General features: G+C 40.4%; 1 pseudogene across 1 annotated transcript in view; it reads left to right on the top strand.

Moving 5' to 3' along the window:
- The window catches only part of LOC307063062 (chromobox protein homolog 1-like), a 46295-nt pseudogene extending 34908 nt beyond the window's left edge, over positions 1–11387 (top strand). Inside the window, exon 2 of the transcript in view lies at positions 10738–11387. The product of the transcript in view is annotated as a chromobox protein homolog 1-like (transcript). The remainder of the gene's footprint in view (positions 1–10737) is intronic.
- Positions 11388–15805: the final 4418 nt, after the last annotated feature.

Genomic DNA, 15805 nt, shown 5'->3' with positions numbered 1-15805 from the left:
GGAAAAGGGGAAAAAATAATAAATCTTGCTCTCAAAGTCCATCTCCTCAATTTGGGATGATTCATTGTCTCTTCATGTATTCCATAGATGCAGGGTACATCAAGTTGACTGTGGAGATTTAATCCGCTGCTTCTGAGGCTGCTGGGAGAGATTTCCCTTTCTCTTCTTTTTTCACACAGCTCCCGGGACTCAGCTTTGTATTTGGTCCCACCTCTGCATGTAGGTCACCGGAGGGCATCTGTTCTTCGCTCAGACAGGACGGGGTTAAAGGAGCCGCTGATTCGGGGGCTCTGGCTCACTCAGGCCGGGGGAGGGAGGAGTAGGGATGCAGGGCAAGCCTGCGGCGGCAGAGGCCAGCGTGACGTTGCACTAGCCTGAGGCGCGCCGTGCGTTCTCCCGGGGAAGTTGTCCCTGGATCTCGGGACCCTGGCAGTGGCGGGCTGCACAGGCTCCCTGGAAGGGAGGTGTGGAGAGTGACCTGTGCTCGCACATGGGCTTCTTGGTGGCGGCAGCAGCAGCCTTAGCGACTCATGCCCGTCTCTGGGGTCCGTGCTGGAGCTCCTTTAAGCAGTGCTCTTAATCCCCTCTCCTCGCGCACCAGGAAACAAAGAGGGAAGAAAAAGTCTCTTGCCTCTTCCACAGGTCCAGACTTTTTCCAGGTGGATTCTTTTTGTTTGGTTTTGAATTTTATTTTTTTAAAATTATTTTTACATTTTAAATTTTATTTTTTTATACAGCAGGTTCTTATGAGTTATCTATTTTATACGTATTAGTGTATATATGTCAATCCCAATCTTCCAATTCATCCCACCACCACCACCACCCCTGGCTTTCCGCCCTTGGTGTCCATACATTTGTTCTCTACATCTGTGTCTCTATTTCTTCTTGCAAACCGGTTCATCTGTACCATTTTTCCACGTTCCACATATATGCATTAATATACGATATTTGTTTTTCTCTTTCTGACTTACTTCACTCTGTATGACAGTCTCTAGGTCCATCCACGTCTCTACAAATGACCCAATTTTGTTCCTTTTTATGGCTGAGTAATATTCCATTGTATATATATACCACATCTTCTTTATCCATTCATCTGTCGATGGTCATTTAGGTTGCTTCCATGACCTGGCTATTGCAAATAGTGCTGCAACAAACATTGGGGTGCATGTGTCTTTTTGAATGATGGTTTTCTCTGGGTATAGGCCCAGTAGTGGGATTGCTGGGTCATATGGTAATTCTATGTTTACTTCTTCAAGGAACCTCCATACTGTTCTCCATAGTGGCTGTATCAATTTACATTCCCACCAACAGTGCAGGAGAGTTCCCTTTTCTCCACACCTTCTCCAGCATTTATTGTTTCTAGATTTTTGGATGATGGCCATTCTGACTGGTGTGAGTTGATACCTCATTGTGGTTTTGATTTGCATTTCTCTAATGATCAGTGATGTTGAGCCGCTTTTCATGTGTTTGTTGGCCATCTGTATATCTTCTTTGAAGAAATGTCTATTGAGGTCTTATGCCCATTTTTGGATTGGGTTGTTTTTATAATATTGAGCTGCATGAGCTGTTTATAGATTTTGGAGATTAATCCTTTGTCCATTGATTCATTTGCAAATATTCTCTCCCATTCTGAGGGTTGTCTTCTCATCTTGTTTGTAGTTTCCTTTGCTTTGCAAAAGCTTTTAAGTTTCATTAGGCCCCATTTGTTTATTTTTGTTTTGATTTCCATTACTCTAGGAGGTGGATCAAAAAAGTTCTTGCTGTGATTTATGTCAAAGAGTGTTCTTCCTATGTTTTCCTCTAAGAGTTTTATAGTGTCCAGTCTTACATTTAGGTCTCTAATCCATTTTGAGTTTATTTTTGTGTATGGTGTTAGGGAGTGTTCTAATTTCATTCTTTTACATGTAGCTGTGCAGTTTTCCCAGAACCACTTACTGAAGAGACTGTCTTTTCTCCATTGTATATCCTTGCCTCCTTTGTCATAGATTAGTTGACCATAGGTGTGTGGGTTTATCTCTGGGCTTTCTATCCTGTTCCATTGATCTATATTTCTGTTTTTGTGCCAGTACCATATTGATTGTCTTGATTACTGTAGCTCTGTAGTATAGTCTGAAGTCAGGGAGTCTGATTCCTCCAGCTCATTTTTTTCCCTCAAGACTGCTTTGGCTATTTGTGTCTCCATACAAATTTTAAGATTTTTTTGTTCTAGTTCTGTAAAAAAAATGCCACTGGTAATTTGATAGGGATTGCATTGAGTCTGTAGATTGCTTTGGGTATTATAGTCATTTTCACAATACTGATTCTTCCAATCCAAGAATTCTATCTCTCCATCTGTTTGTGTCATCTTTGATTTCTTTCATCAGTGTCTTATAGTTTTCTGAGTACAGGTCTTTTGGCAGGAGGATTCTGAACCACTGCACCACCAGTGAAGCCCTCTTCAAATGTTTTTTTCTATTTCTTTTTTTAGCTCCACTTTTTCTGTGACTACCATTTCCCTATGTTGGTACGCTTGATGTTGCCCACAGGTCCTGAGGCTCTGTTCATTTTTCTTCAATCATTTTTTTCTCTCAAGTCTTCAGGATTGGGTAATTTTTATAATCTATGTTCAAGTTCACTGATTCTTTCTTCTACCATCTCAAGCCTATTGGTAAGATCATCTAGTAAATACTTCATTTAAAGTTATTGCACTTTTGAACTCTAGAATTTCCCCTTGGTTCTTTGCTATATCTTCTTGTTTGTGTTGAGATTCCCTGCTCTTTAGTTGTAAATATATTTTGCTTTAATTCTTTGTCATAATTTCCTTTAATTCTCTAAGCATATTTATAATAGCTGCTTTGAAGCCTTTGCTTCTATATCTGTATATAACTGAATCATTTTGCTGTACACCAGAAACTAACACAGCATTGTAAATCAACTATTCCTCAATTTAAAAAAATTTAAGAGTTAATTTCTCTGTTTACTGAGTTCTGTCTCATGGTATGAATGTACCACATGCCATAGACTGAATTTTTGTTGCCCCAAAATTCATATGTTGAAACATAATTTCCAGTGTGATGGTATCTAGAGGGTTGGACCTTTGGTCATGAAGGCTGAACACTCAGGAATGGGATTAATGCCCTTATAAAAGAAACTCCAGAGTAGGAAGCAGGTTCTCATCAGACATCAAATCTGCTGGAGTCTGGATCTTGGACTTCCTACTCTTGAATTGTGAGAAATAAATTTCTGTTGTTTGTAAGACACCTAATCTGTGGTAATTTGTTATAGCATCCCAAACAGACTAAGACATACAATTTGTTTAACCATTCACCCATTGAAGAACATGTGGGGTCATTTCCAGATTTTGGTTATTATGAATAAAGCTGCTATGAACATTCATGTACAAGTGTTTTTGTGAACATACATTTCCATTTCTCTGGGATAGATGCCCAGAAGTACAATTTCTGGGTTATATAGTAGTTACATGTTTAGTTTTATAAGAAATTCCACACTGTTTTCCAGAGTAGGTGTACCATTTTACATTCCCACCAGCAATGTATAACTCAGTTTCTCTGTGTTCTCACTAGAATTTGATGTTGTCACTATTTTTTAATTTTAGCACTTCTGATAGGTGTGTAGTGATATCTCATTGTGCTTTTAATTTTCATTTCCCCAATGGCTAAAGATGTTGAACATCTTTCTATGTGCTTATGTGAAATCTGTAAATCCTCTTCAGTGAAATGTCTGTTCATGTGTTTTGTTCATTTTCTAATTGGATTATTCTGTGAGTTTTTTGGGGGGTTTTTGTTTCTTAGTTTGTTTTCAGTTTTGAGTGTTCTTTAGATATTCTACGAAGTAGTCCTTTGTTGGATATATGGTTTGCAAATATTTTCTCCAACCCTGTAGCCTTGTCTTTTCTTCCTCTCAACTGTCTTTCACAGAGCAAGAATTTTACATTTTGATGAGGTCCAATTTGTCAATTTTTCCTTTTATGGATTCTGGTGACCCTAAAGCGTGCTTTAGGGTGCTTCTGGTGACCCTAAAGCTACTCTCCCATGTTTTTTTTTTAATTATTTATTTATTTATGGCTGCATTGGGTCTTCGTTGCTGTGTGCAGGCTTGCTCTAGTTGCAGCAAGCAGGGACTACTCATCATTGCGGTGTGCGGGCTTCTCATTGTGGTGGCTTCTCTTGTTACGGATCACGGGCTCTAGGTGCGCGGGCTTCAGTAGTTGTGGAACGTGGGCTTCAGTAGTTATGGCTCGGGGGCTCTAGAGCTCAGGCTCAGTAGTTGTGGTGCACGGGTTTAGTTGGTCCGCAGCATGTGGGATCATCCTGGACCAGGGCTCGAACCCATGTCTCCTGCATTTTCAGACATATTCTTAACCACTGTGCCACCAGGGAAGCCTTCTCCTATGTTTTCTTCTAATCTTTTATAGTTTTATGTTTTACATGATCCATTTTGAGTTAGTTTTTGCATAACGTATGGGACTTAGGTCAAAGTACAATTTTTTTTCTATGAATGTCCAGTTGCTTCAGCACCATTTTTGAAAGGACTATTCTTCCTTCACTGAATTGCTTTCACACCTGTGTCAAAATTCCAATGGGCAGACTCCCCCAGCCAGACCAACAAGAAATGCCAGTAGGGATTGGTTCAAGATGGCAGAGTGGAAGGACGTGCCCTCACTCCCTCTTGCGAGAGCACCAGAATCACAACTGACTGCTGAACAATCATTTATAGGAAGACACTGGAACTCACCAAAAAAGATACCCCACATCCAAAGAAAAATAAGCAATGAGATGCTTAGGAGGGGTGCAATCACAATAAAATCAAATCCCATAATGGCTGGGTGGGTGACTCACAAACTGGAGAACACTTAAACCACTGAAGTCCACCCACTGTAGTGGAGGTTCTGAGCTCCAAGTCAGGGTTCCCAACCTGGGGATCCGGCAACGGGAGGAGGAATTCCTGGAGATTCAGAGGTTGAAGGCCAGCAGGATTTGATTGCAGGACTTTGACAGGACTGGGGAAAACAGAGACTCCACTCTTGGAAGGCACACACAAAGTAGTGTGCACATCGGAACCCAGGGGAAGGAGCAGTGACCCCATAGGAGACTGAACCAGACCTACCTGCTAGTGTTGGAGGGTCTCCTGTAGAGGCAGGGGGTGGCTGTGGCTCACCGTGGGGACAAGGACACTGGCAGCAGAAATTCTGGGAAGTACTCCTTGGTGTGAGCTGTCCCAGAGTCTGTCATTAGCCCCACCAAAGAGCTGGGTAGGCTCCAGTGCTGGGTCGCCTCAGGCCAAACAACCAATAGGGAGAGAACCCAGCCCCACCCATCAGCAGACAAGCTGATTAAAGCTTTACTGAGCTCTGCCCACCAGAGCAACACCCAGCTCTACTCACCACCAGTCCCTCCCATCAGGAAGCTTGCACAAGGCTCTAAGATAGCCTCATCCAGCAGAGGGCAGAAGAAGAAGCAAGAAGAACTACAATTCTGCAGCCTGTGGAAGGAAAACTACATTCACAGAAAGACAAAATGAAAAGGCAGAGGATTTTGTACCAGGTGAAGGAACAAGATAAAACCCTAGAAAAACAACTAAAGGAAGTGGAGATAGACAACCTTCCAGAAAAAGAATTCAGAATAATGATAGTGAAGATGATCCAGGACCTTGGAAAAACAATGGAGGCAAAGATAGAGAAGATGCAAGAAACATTTAACAAAGACATAGAAGAATTGAAGAACAAACAAACAGAGATGAACAATACAATAACTGAAATTAAAACTACACTAGAAGGAATCAATAGCAGAATAACTGAGGCAGAAGAATGGATAAGTGACCTGAAAGACAGAATGGTGGAATTCACTGCCACGGAACAGAATAAAGAAAAAAGAAAGAAAAGAAATGAAGAGGGCCTAAGAGACCTCTGGGACAACATTAAATGCAACAACATTCATATTATAGGGGTCCCAGAAGGAGAAGAGAGAGAGAAAGGACACGAGAAAATATTTGAAGAGATTATATTTGAAAACTTCCCTAACATGGGAAAGGAAATAGCCACCCAAGTCCAGGAAGTGCAGAGAGTCCCATACAGGATAAACCTAAAAAGAGACATGCCGAGACACATAGTAAACAAATTGGCAAAAATTAAAGACAAAGAAAAAAATTGAAAGCAACAAGGGAAAGATGACTAATATCATACAAGGGAACTCCCATAAGGCTAACAGTTGATTTCTCAGCAGAAACTACAAGCCAGAAGGGAGTGGCATGACATATTTAAAGTGATGAAAGGGAAGAACCTACAACCAAGATTACTCTACCCAGCAAGGATCTCATTCAGATTCAATGGAGAAATCAAAATCTTTACAGCCAAGCAAAAGCTAAGAGAATTCAGCACTACGAAACCACCTCTACAAAAAATGCTAAAGGAACTTCTCTAAGTGGGAAGCACAAGAGAAGAAAAGGACCTACAAAAACAAACCCAAAACAATTAAGAAAATGGTAATAGGAACATACATACTGATAATTACCTTAAACGTGAATGGATTAAATGTTCCAACCAAAAGACACAGGCTTGCTGAATGGATACAAAAACAAGACCCATATATATGCTGTCTACAAGAGACCCACTTCAGACCTAGGGACACATACAGACTGAAGGTGAAGGGATGGAAAAAGATACTCCATGCACATGGAAATCAAAAGAAACCTGGAGTAGCAATACTCATATCAGATAAAATAGACTTTACAATAAAGAATGTTACAAGAGACAAGGAAGGACACTACATAATGATCAAGGGATCAATCCAAGAATAAGATATAACAATTATAAATAGATATGTACCCAACATAAGAGCATCTCAATCCATAAGGCAAATGCTAACAGATATAAATTAGGAAATCAACAGTAACACAATAATAGTGGGGGATTTTAACACCTCACTTACACCAATGGACAGATCATCCAAACAGAAAATTAATAAGGAAACACAAGCTTTAAATGACACAATAGACCAGATAGCTTTAATTGATATTTATAGGACATTCCATCCCAAAACAGCAGATTACACTTTCTTCTCAAGAGCACAAGGAACATTCTCCAGGGTAGATCACATCTTGGGTCACAAATCAAGCCTCAGTAAATTTAAGAAGATTGAAATCATATCAAGCATATTTTCAGACCACAACACTATGAGATTAGAAATCAATTACAGGGAAAAAAACGTAAAAAACACAAACACATGGAGGCTAAACAATACGTTACTAAATAACCAAGAGATCACTGAAGAAATCAAAGAGGAAATCAAAAAATACCTAGAGGCAAATGACAATGAAAACACGATTATCCAAAACCTATGGGACGTAGCAAAAGCAGTTCTAAGAGGGAAGTTTATAGCAATACAGGCCTACCTCAAGAAATAAGAAAAATCTCAAATAAACAATCTAACCTTACACCTAAAGGAACTAGAGAAAGAAGAACAAACAAAACCGAAAGTTAGCAGAAGGAAAGAAATCATAAATATCAGAGCAGAAATAAATGAAATAGAAACAAAGAACACAATAGCAAAGATCAATAAAACTAAAATCTGGTTCTTTGAGAAGATAAACAAAATTGGTAAACCATTAGCCAGACTCATCAAGAAAAAGAGGGAGAGGACTCAAATCAATAAAATTACAAATGAAAAAGAGGTTACAACAGACACCACAGAAATACAAAGCATCCTAAGAGACTATTACAAGCAACTCTATGCCACTAAAATGGACAACCTGGAAGAAATGGACAGATTCTTAGAAAGGTATAACCTTCCAAGACAGAACCAGGAAGAAATAGAAAATATGAACAGACCAATCACAAGTAATGAAACTGAAACTGATTAAAAATCTTCCAACAAACAAAAGTTCAGGACCAGAAGCCTTCACAGGTGAATTCTATCAAACATTTAGAGAAGAGCTAACACCCATCCTTCTCAAACTCTTCCAAAAAATTGCAGAGGAAGAAACACTCCCAAACTCATTCTATGGGGCCACCATCACCCTGATACCAAAACCAGACAAAGATACTACAAAAAAAGAAAATTACAGACCACTATCACTGATGAATATAGATGCAAAAATCCTTAACAAAATACTAGCCAACAGAACCCAACAACACATTAAAAGGATCATACACCATGATCAAGTGGGATTCATCCCAGGGATGCAGGGAGTCTTCAATATATGCAAATCATTCAATGTGATACACCATATTAACAAACTGATCATATGATCATCTCCATAGATGCAGAAAAAGCTTTTGACAAAATTCAACACCCATTTATGATAAAAACTCTCCAGAAAGTGGGCATAGAGGGAACCTACCTCAACATAATAAAGGCCATATATGACAAACCCACAGCAAACATCATTCTCAATGGTGAAAAACTGAAAGCATTTCCTCTAAGATCAGGAACAAGACAAGGATGTCCACTCTCACCACTATTATTCAACATAGTTTTGGAAGTCCTAGCCATGGCAATCAGAGAAGAAAAAGAAATAAAAGGAATACAAATTGGAAAAGAAGAAGTAAAACTGTCACTGTTTGCAGATGATATAATACTATACATAGAGAATCCTAAGGATGACACCAGAAAACTAGCACTAATCAATGAATTTGGTAAAGTTGCATGATACAAAGTTAATGCACAGAAATCTCTTGTATTCCTATACACTAACAACAATAATCATAGAGAGAAATTGAGGAAACAATCTCATTCACCATTGCAACAAAAAGAATAAAATACCTAGGAATAAACCTACCTAGGGAGAAAAAAGACCTTTATGCTGAAAACTGTAAGACACTGATGAAATAAATTAAAGATGATACCAACAGATGGAGAGATATACCATGTTCTTGGATTGGAAGAATCAATATTGTGAAAATGACTATACTACCCAAAGCAATCTACAGATTCAATGCAATCCCTATCAAATTACCAGTGGCATTTTTTACAGAACTAGAACAAAAAATCTTAAAATTTGTATGGAGACACAAAAGACCCCAAATAGCCAAAGCAGTCTTGAGGGAAAAAAATGAGCTGGAGGAATCAGACTCCCTGACTTCAGACTATACTACAGAGCTACAGTAATCAAGACAATCAATATGGTACTGGCACAAAAACAGAAATATAGATCAATGGAACAGGATAGAAAGCCCAGAGATAAACCCACACACCTATGGTCAACTAATCTATGACAAAGGAGGCAAGGATATACAATGGAGAAAAGACAGTCTCTTCAGTAAGTGGTTCTGGGAAAACTGCACAGCTACATGTAAAAGAATGAAATTAGAACACTCCCTAACACCATACACAAAAATAAACTCAAAATGGATTAGAGACCTAAATGTAAGACTGGACACTATAAAACTCTTAGAGGAAAACATAGGAAGAACACTCTTTGACATAAATCACAGCAAGAACTTTTTTGATCCACCTCCTAGAGTAATGGAAATCAAAACAAAAATAAACAAATGGGGCCTAATGAAACTTAAAAGCTTTTGCAAAGCAAAGGAAACTACAAACAAGATGAGAAGACAACCCTCAGAATGGGAGAGAATATTTGCAAATGAATCAATGGACAAAGGATTAATCTCCAAAATCTATAAACAGCTCATGCAGCTCAATATTATAAAAACAACCCAATCCAAAAATGGGCATAAGACCTCAATAGACATTTCTTCAAAGAAGATATACAGATGGCCAACAAACACATGAAAAGCGGCTCAACATCACTGATCATTAGAGAAATGCAAATCAAAACCACAATGAGGTATCAACTCACACCAGTCAGAATGGCCATCATCCAAAAATCTAGAAACAATAAATGCTGGAGAAGGTGTGGAGAAAAGGGAACTCTCCTGCACTGTTGGTGGGAATGTAAATTGATACAGCCACTATGGAGAACAGTATGGAGGTTCCTTGAAGAAGTAAACATAGAATTACCATATGACCCAGCAATCCCACTACTGGGCCTATACCCAGAGAAAACCATCATTCAAAAAGACACATGCACCCCAATGTTTGTTGCAGCACTATTTGCAATAGCCAGGTCATGGAAGCAACCTAAATGACCATCGACAGATGAATGGATAAAGAAGATGTGGTATATATATACAATGGAATATTACTCAGCCATAAAAAGGAACAAAATTGGGTCATTTGTAGAGACGTGGATGGACCTAGAGACTGTCATACAGAGTGAAGTAAGTCAGAAAGAGAAAAACAAATATCGTATATTTATGCGTATATGTGGAACCTAGAAAAATGGTACAGATGAAACGGTTTGCAGGGCAGAAATAGAGACACAGATGTAGATAACAAATGTATGGACACCAAGGGAGGAAAGCGGTGGAGGGAGGTGGTGGTGCTGTGATGAACTGGGAAATTGGGATTGACATGTATACACTAATATGTATAAAATGGATAACTACTAAGAACCTGCTGTGTAAAAAATAAATAAAATTCAAAAAATAAAGAAATGGACAGGAATGATATAAGTTGCAAAATTTTACTGAAAAAACGAAGAAAGAACCTGCTGTATAAAAATAAAATAAAATTCAGAAATTCAAAAAAATAAATTGTAAGCATTTTCCTAGCTTATTAAAACTCCTAATAACCTTAACTAAATGGCTATAAATGACTTACCATGTGTCTTTGCCATGACTTTTTAACAATTGTTTTCATGTTTACTTATTAAATAGTTATTTTCCTCAAAAAAAAGGAAAAAAAAGCACCAGTAGCACGGCCCTGATTCTTCTCAGGCTCGTGGGCGCTGCTCTGAGCAGTGTCACCCTTTATAGCAGAAAGCTGGCAGGCACTGTGGGGAAAAAACAAAACAAGAAGCAAGTGGAAGAGGTGCTAGAAGAAGCGGAAGAAGAATACGTGGTAGGAAAAGTTCTTGACCATCGAGTGGTAAAGGGCCAAGTGGAGTACCTCCTAAAGTGGAAGGGGTTCTCAGATGAGGACGACACATGGGAGCCAGAAGAAAACCTGGATTGCCCCGACCTCACTGCCGAGTTCCTGCAGTCACAGGAAACAGCACACGAGACAGACAAATCAGAGGGGGGCAAGTGCAAAGCTGATTCTGATTCGGAAGATAAGGGGGAGGAGAGCAAACCAAAGAAGAAAACGAGTCAGAAAAGCCATGAGGCTTTGCCCAGGGTTTGGAACTGGAGTGGATTATTGGAGCTATAGACTCCAGTGGAGAACTCATATTCCTGAGGAAATGGAAAAACTGACGAGGCTGACCTGGGCCCTGCCAAGGAAGCCAATGTCAAGCGCCCACAGGTTGCCATATCCTCCTATGAGGAAAGGCTGACATGGCATTCCTACCCCTTGGAGGATGATGACAAAAAAGATGACAAGAATTAACTCTCCTGAGTACCAGCCCTTGTCACGTCTGACCGTGGGGTTCGAGTGGGGAAAGGAGTTCTACTTGTCTTGACACCATAGAGGTGGCTTGAGAAGATGTCCTTTGAAGAGCCAGTATAGTTTCTGTGCCCTAGAGCAGCCCAAGTGCTTTAAAGCCGTTCCATGCTGTACAGTTTGCACACCCATCCCAGTGGAGGGGAAGGAGGGTCAGTGTTTCAAGACAACGCATTCTGAACTTTACTGAGAAAGGCAAAGGGCCTTCTACATAGGACAAAACTTGCAGGCTGGGATGTGGGAGAGCAAAAGATACTGTAGATCTTCAAAGAGCATCTCCACAACCCACAGCCTTCTTCCCAATAGTGTTAACTCTGCATTTTTACAGCATAGCATGTATGTAGTTTTTGGCTATTACTGGTATATTATTTGGGGTGGGAGGGATGGGGTGGGAAAGAAGGGAGATGGATTAGGATCATTTTTGTTAAAATCTGGGGCCTGATTGGGTAAATGGTGAAACAACGGAAAGAACAACTAATGATGATTTGGTTCTGTGTCCAGAATATTTTATCCTTTCAAAAAATGTCATTGGCAACCTAATGAGGACTGTGAGAGACTGTTTATAAGCTGTGAATGCCTGAAACTTAGAAGCCAAGGTGTTCCCTGCCTCAGCATAATGCTGTTCCCAACTAAGGACTAAGCCAGTTACGAAGTTTGGGGGATGGAAACCGGCTGAGGAGGGAAAGTCTTATTGGAGTGTATACACAGGCAGGTCATTCTGTCCTAGAGGTGCTGATTCTTGAAGTTGACAAGAAGACCCTTTCTTCTCCAGTCATGAAGTTATAAATATCAGCTTCTCCATCCAAGCCACTGGCTGAAGTATTTGGGGAAGGGCAGAGGGTGGTACAGGAGGTGGGAAAGTAGGGAAAGACAAGGACTGGTGCTCTTGGAGCCTCTGTTTTTTGAACTTTGAAACCATTGGTGGCAGGGTTCAGTCCCTGACAGCACAAGTTCACTGAAGCACTTCAAGAGTTGAATGATTTCAAAAGCCCTGGTCTCAGGAGAAGATTAAATTTTCACTCTGGGGCAGTGGTTCACTTTAAAACAAAACATTTTTTTTAATCCTAAGCATTAACTAAAACCCAAAATGCTGTCATGACTCATGAGATCCATCAGTTCTTGACATTGTCTAGACCTGCATCTAGAACTCCATTGTAAAAGGCATGTGTTAGGTTTCTGTGAAAACTTTTAAATGTAAACTTCGTACCAACACTGTCAGTTTTTGTCTTAATAAAATTATAGATTTATATTTTAAAAAATCCAGCAGCATACTTGTGTGGGTCTATTTTTGGGCTCCTCTATTTCATTGATCTATGCATCTGTCCTTCTACCAATACTCTATTGTCTTCATTACTGTAGCTATGTAGTAAGGCTTATTTGGGTAGAGTGATTTCACTCTTTATTCTTTTCCAAGATTACCTTAGATATCGAGGGCCTATGGCTTTCCTTATGAATTTTAATTTATAAATTAAAAATTATAATATTAAAAAATTATAAAATTATAAAAATTAATTATAAATTAAATTTATAAATTAAATAATCTTTTCTGTCTAAAAAAACCATTGCTAGGATTTTGATAGGAATTGTATTACACCTTTAATTTGGCAAGCAGTGACATCTTTACTATATTGAGTCTTCCAATCATGAACATGATATGTCCCTCCATTTATTTAGGTCTTCTTTGATTTCTTTTATCAGTGTATTATAGTTTTCAGCATATATGTTCTATATATGCTTTTGCTAGATTCATACCTAAGCATTTTTAAGTGGTTGTAAATGGTACTGTATCTTTAATTTTACTTTCCTTTTTTGTTGATGAAAAGTGGACGTTTTGTTTATTTTTTAAATATTTATTTGGTTGCGCCTGGTCTTAGTTGCGGCACGTGGGCTCCTTAGTTGCAGCTCACGGGGTCTTAGTTGCAGCAGGCGGGCTCCTTAGTTGTAGCATGCAAACTCTGCGGCATGCATGTGGAATCTAGTTCCCTGACTAGGGATCGAACCCTGACCCCCTGCTTTGGGAGCACGAGTCTTCACCACTGCACCACCAGGGAAGTCCCCAAAAGTGGACATTTTAGATAATACATTGTAGCAACTGTGGATTCTGATTTTCCCCTGATGTTATTGTTTTGCTTTTAGTAAATTGCCAATACTCAATCTGTGGAAACTATCTTCTCCATGGTATGTAGCCCATGATGTCTCTGCTCAGTTTAATTTATATTTATATTTTTTGTAAAATAAAAACTCCCGAGAGATTGCCCCTGGATCTGTATAGCACAGGAGACCAGCAACGACTGGTTTGAGGTTCTGATCAAACACTCGAGCCAGTAAGGCTTTCACCCTTTGCTCATAGGTCTGGGGGCGAGTGGGGAAGCCTATTCAAAATTCAGTCTGTTTTCAAGCCTATCCCAGCTTTTACTTTCCCCCACAGAGCTTGAGCTTTCTTGGGTCTCCCATGTGTGTGCACACAGCCTCCCATTCAACCAGGGATGTGTGGAACCTCTCTGGTTCTCTTCTCCAGGAGTTCCTTGGTAAATTTCTATAGAGTCCACTGGTCTGCCACCTGCCCCAAGTGGGACTGCACCCTCAGGCTAATAAAGTTGTGGGCTTTCCCTCTTCATTTCCTATTGAGTTTGCTATTTTTACAGACAATGCCATTGCACACGGGTATTTCACCTTTCCCTCCAGATCAAGCCCAACAATGAAGCTGCTAGTTTTTAGAGACACCTTCACCCTGGTAGCACTACAAGCTGGGGATGAGGGGGGAAATGGAAGCAGCTCCAGGCAAAATACTCAGTGTTCTTTCCTGAAGTTCAGCAGTTTTTCCATAAATAGATGCTTCTCAATTTTTTTTATTTACTTGCCTTTGGTCAACTTCCAGCGCCCTGAAATGGCTGGTTTAGACAATTTTGTCCTGTTTTATAGTTGCCCGACACTTTGCCAGAAATATCCAGGCATTACTGAATCTTTCAGCCTTGGACACAGATTGGGATCCAGCTGGGATCCAGACTCTTCCCTACCAGCTACAGCCCCAGTGGGTGAATCAGCCTTCTGTAAATGAAGCTCTCCATTCAAAGCAGACCTAGCTCTGCTGGGGAGGGAAGGCTCAGTGTCATGCAGCTTTGGGGCTGAGCTTGCAGGACCAGAACTCAATACGTAACCAGCAGACTGATCCCTGCATCCTCCGACATCACTCCCCTGCCTCATCCCAAGGTACCCACTTTATCAATGGGTGCCCACGACTGCAGATGGGCTACGTCCTCGTCTCTACATCTTCCATCAGAGAGGTCATGAGAAATGTCATCTTTCACATAGTTCAATCTGTACAATGGATCAGATCACTGGTGGAATTGCACCATTAACCTTTAACTTTTCCAGGGACCAAAGTAGGGAGGGTGTGAATAGGACAGTAGACAGGGCTTGTGGGCTCAGCTCTGGTCCTATTTCCACCAACTGACCCCCAAGTGCTGGCCCCTACACCCCCACCAGATCCCCTGCATGGAGGGGATCTAGGTAAGCAGGCTGACTCTGGGCCTCCACAACTACAACCAGCATTTATCCTCTATAGGCTCCACACATTTTGATTCACTGAATCCTCACAAGAACCCTAGGAAGTAAACGCTATTATCAATTCTTATTTTTACAGATAAAAAAAATGGTGGCAGAGTATAAATGAAACTTGCCCAAGGATCCCCAAGAGAAAAGTTGGCAGTGACAGAATTTGAACCCAGACAATCCGGTTCCTAATCCTAAACCCAAGCTCCTAAACACCGTGTTCTCTTGCCTCACCATATGCTACCATCTGTCGATGACCTGGTCACTATTATTGCTGGCACTAGGACAGTGCTTTTGAAATTGCAGGCTGCCTGCCTTTAAGTTGGCCATGCAATCAATTTCGTGGTTAAGCCCGGTTTTTCAATTAAATAGAAGAAACTAAGAATTTTAAACATCAATGCGTGTTATGTGTGGTGAGGGTGGTTTTTATTTCATGAAATTTGTTTGTTATAAACATCCTTTTCAGCCATCAGTTCTCAAATACTTCAGCAAATGACAGGAACCCATTGCAAAGGCAATACCACTGTTGACGGAAGACTAGAGCTTAGAGGAGATCTCTTTGCTTTGTTAGTTCTCACCTACCAAAGGTAACCAGAGGTGACCCACTAGCCTTGCTCTTGGACACCCTCCACAGCACACTGTTAAAATAAATGTTTCCAGAGCGCCAGGCACTGTTCGAAGCGCTTTGTTAACCTGCTCCTGGGAATTCCCTGGCAGTCCAGTGGTTAGGACTCTGTGCTTTCACTGTCGAGGGCCCGGGTTCAATCTCTCGTCAGAGAACCAAGATGCCACAAGCTGCACAGTGTGGCCAA

Source organism: Hyperoodon ampullatus, assembly GCF_949752795.1.
Source record: "Hyperoodon ampullatus genome assembly, chromosome: 14".
Lineage (NCBI taxonomy): Eukaryota > Metazoa > Chordata > Mammalia > Artiodactyla > Ziphiidae > Hyperoodon > Hyperoodon ampullatus.
This window is presented reverse-complemented; position numbering and strand designations above follow the sequence as displayed.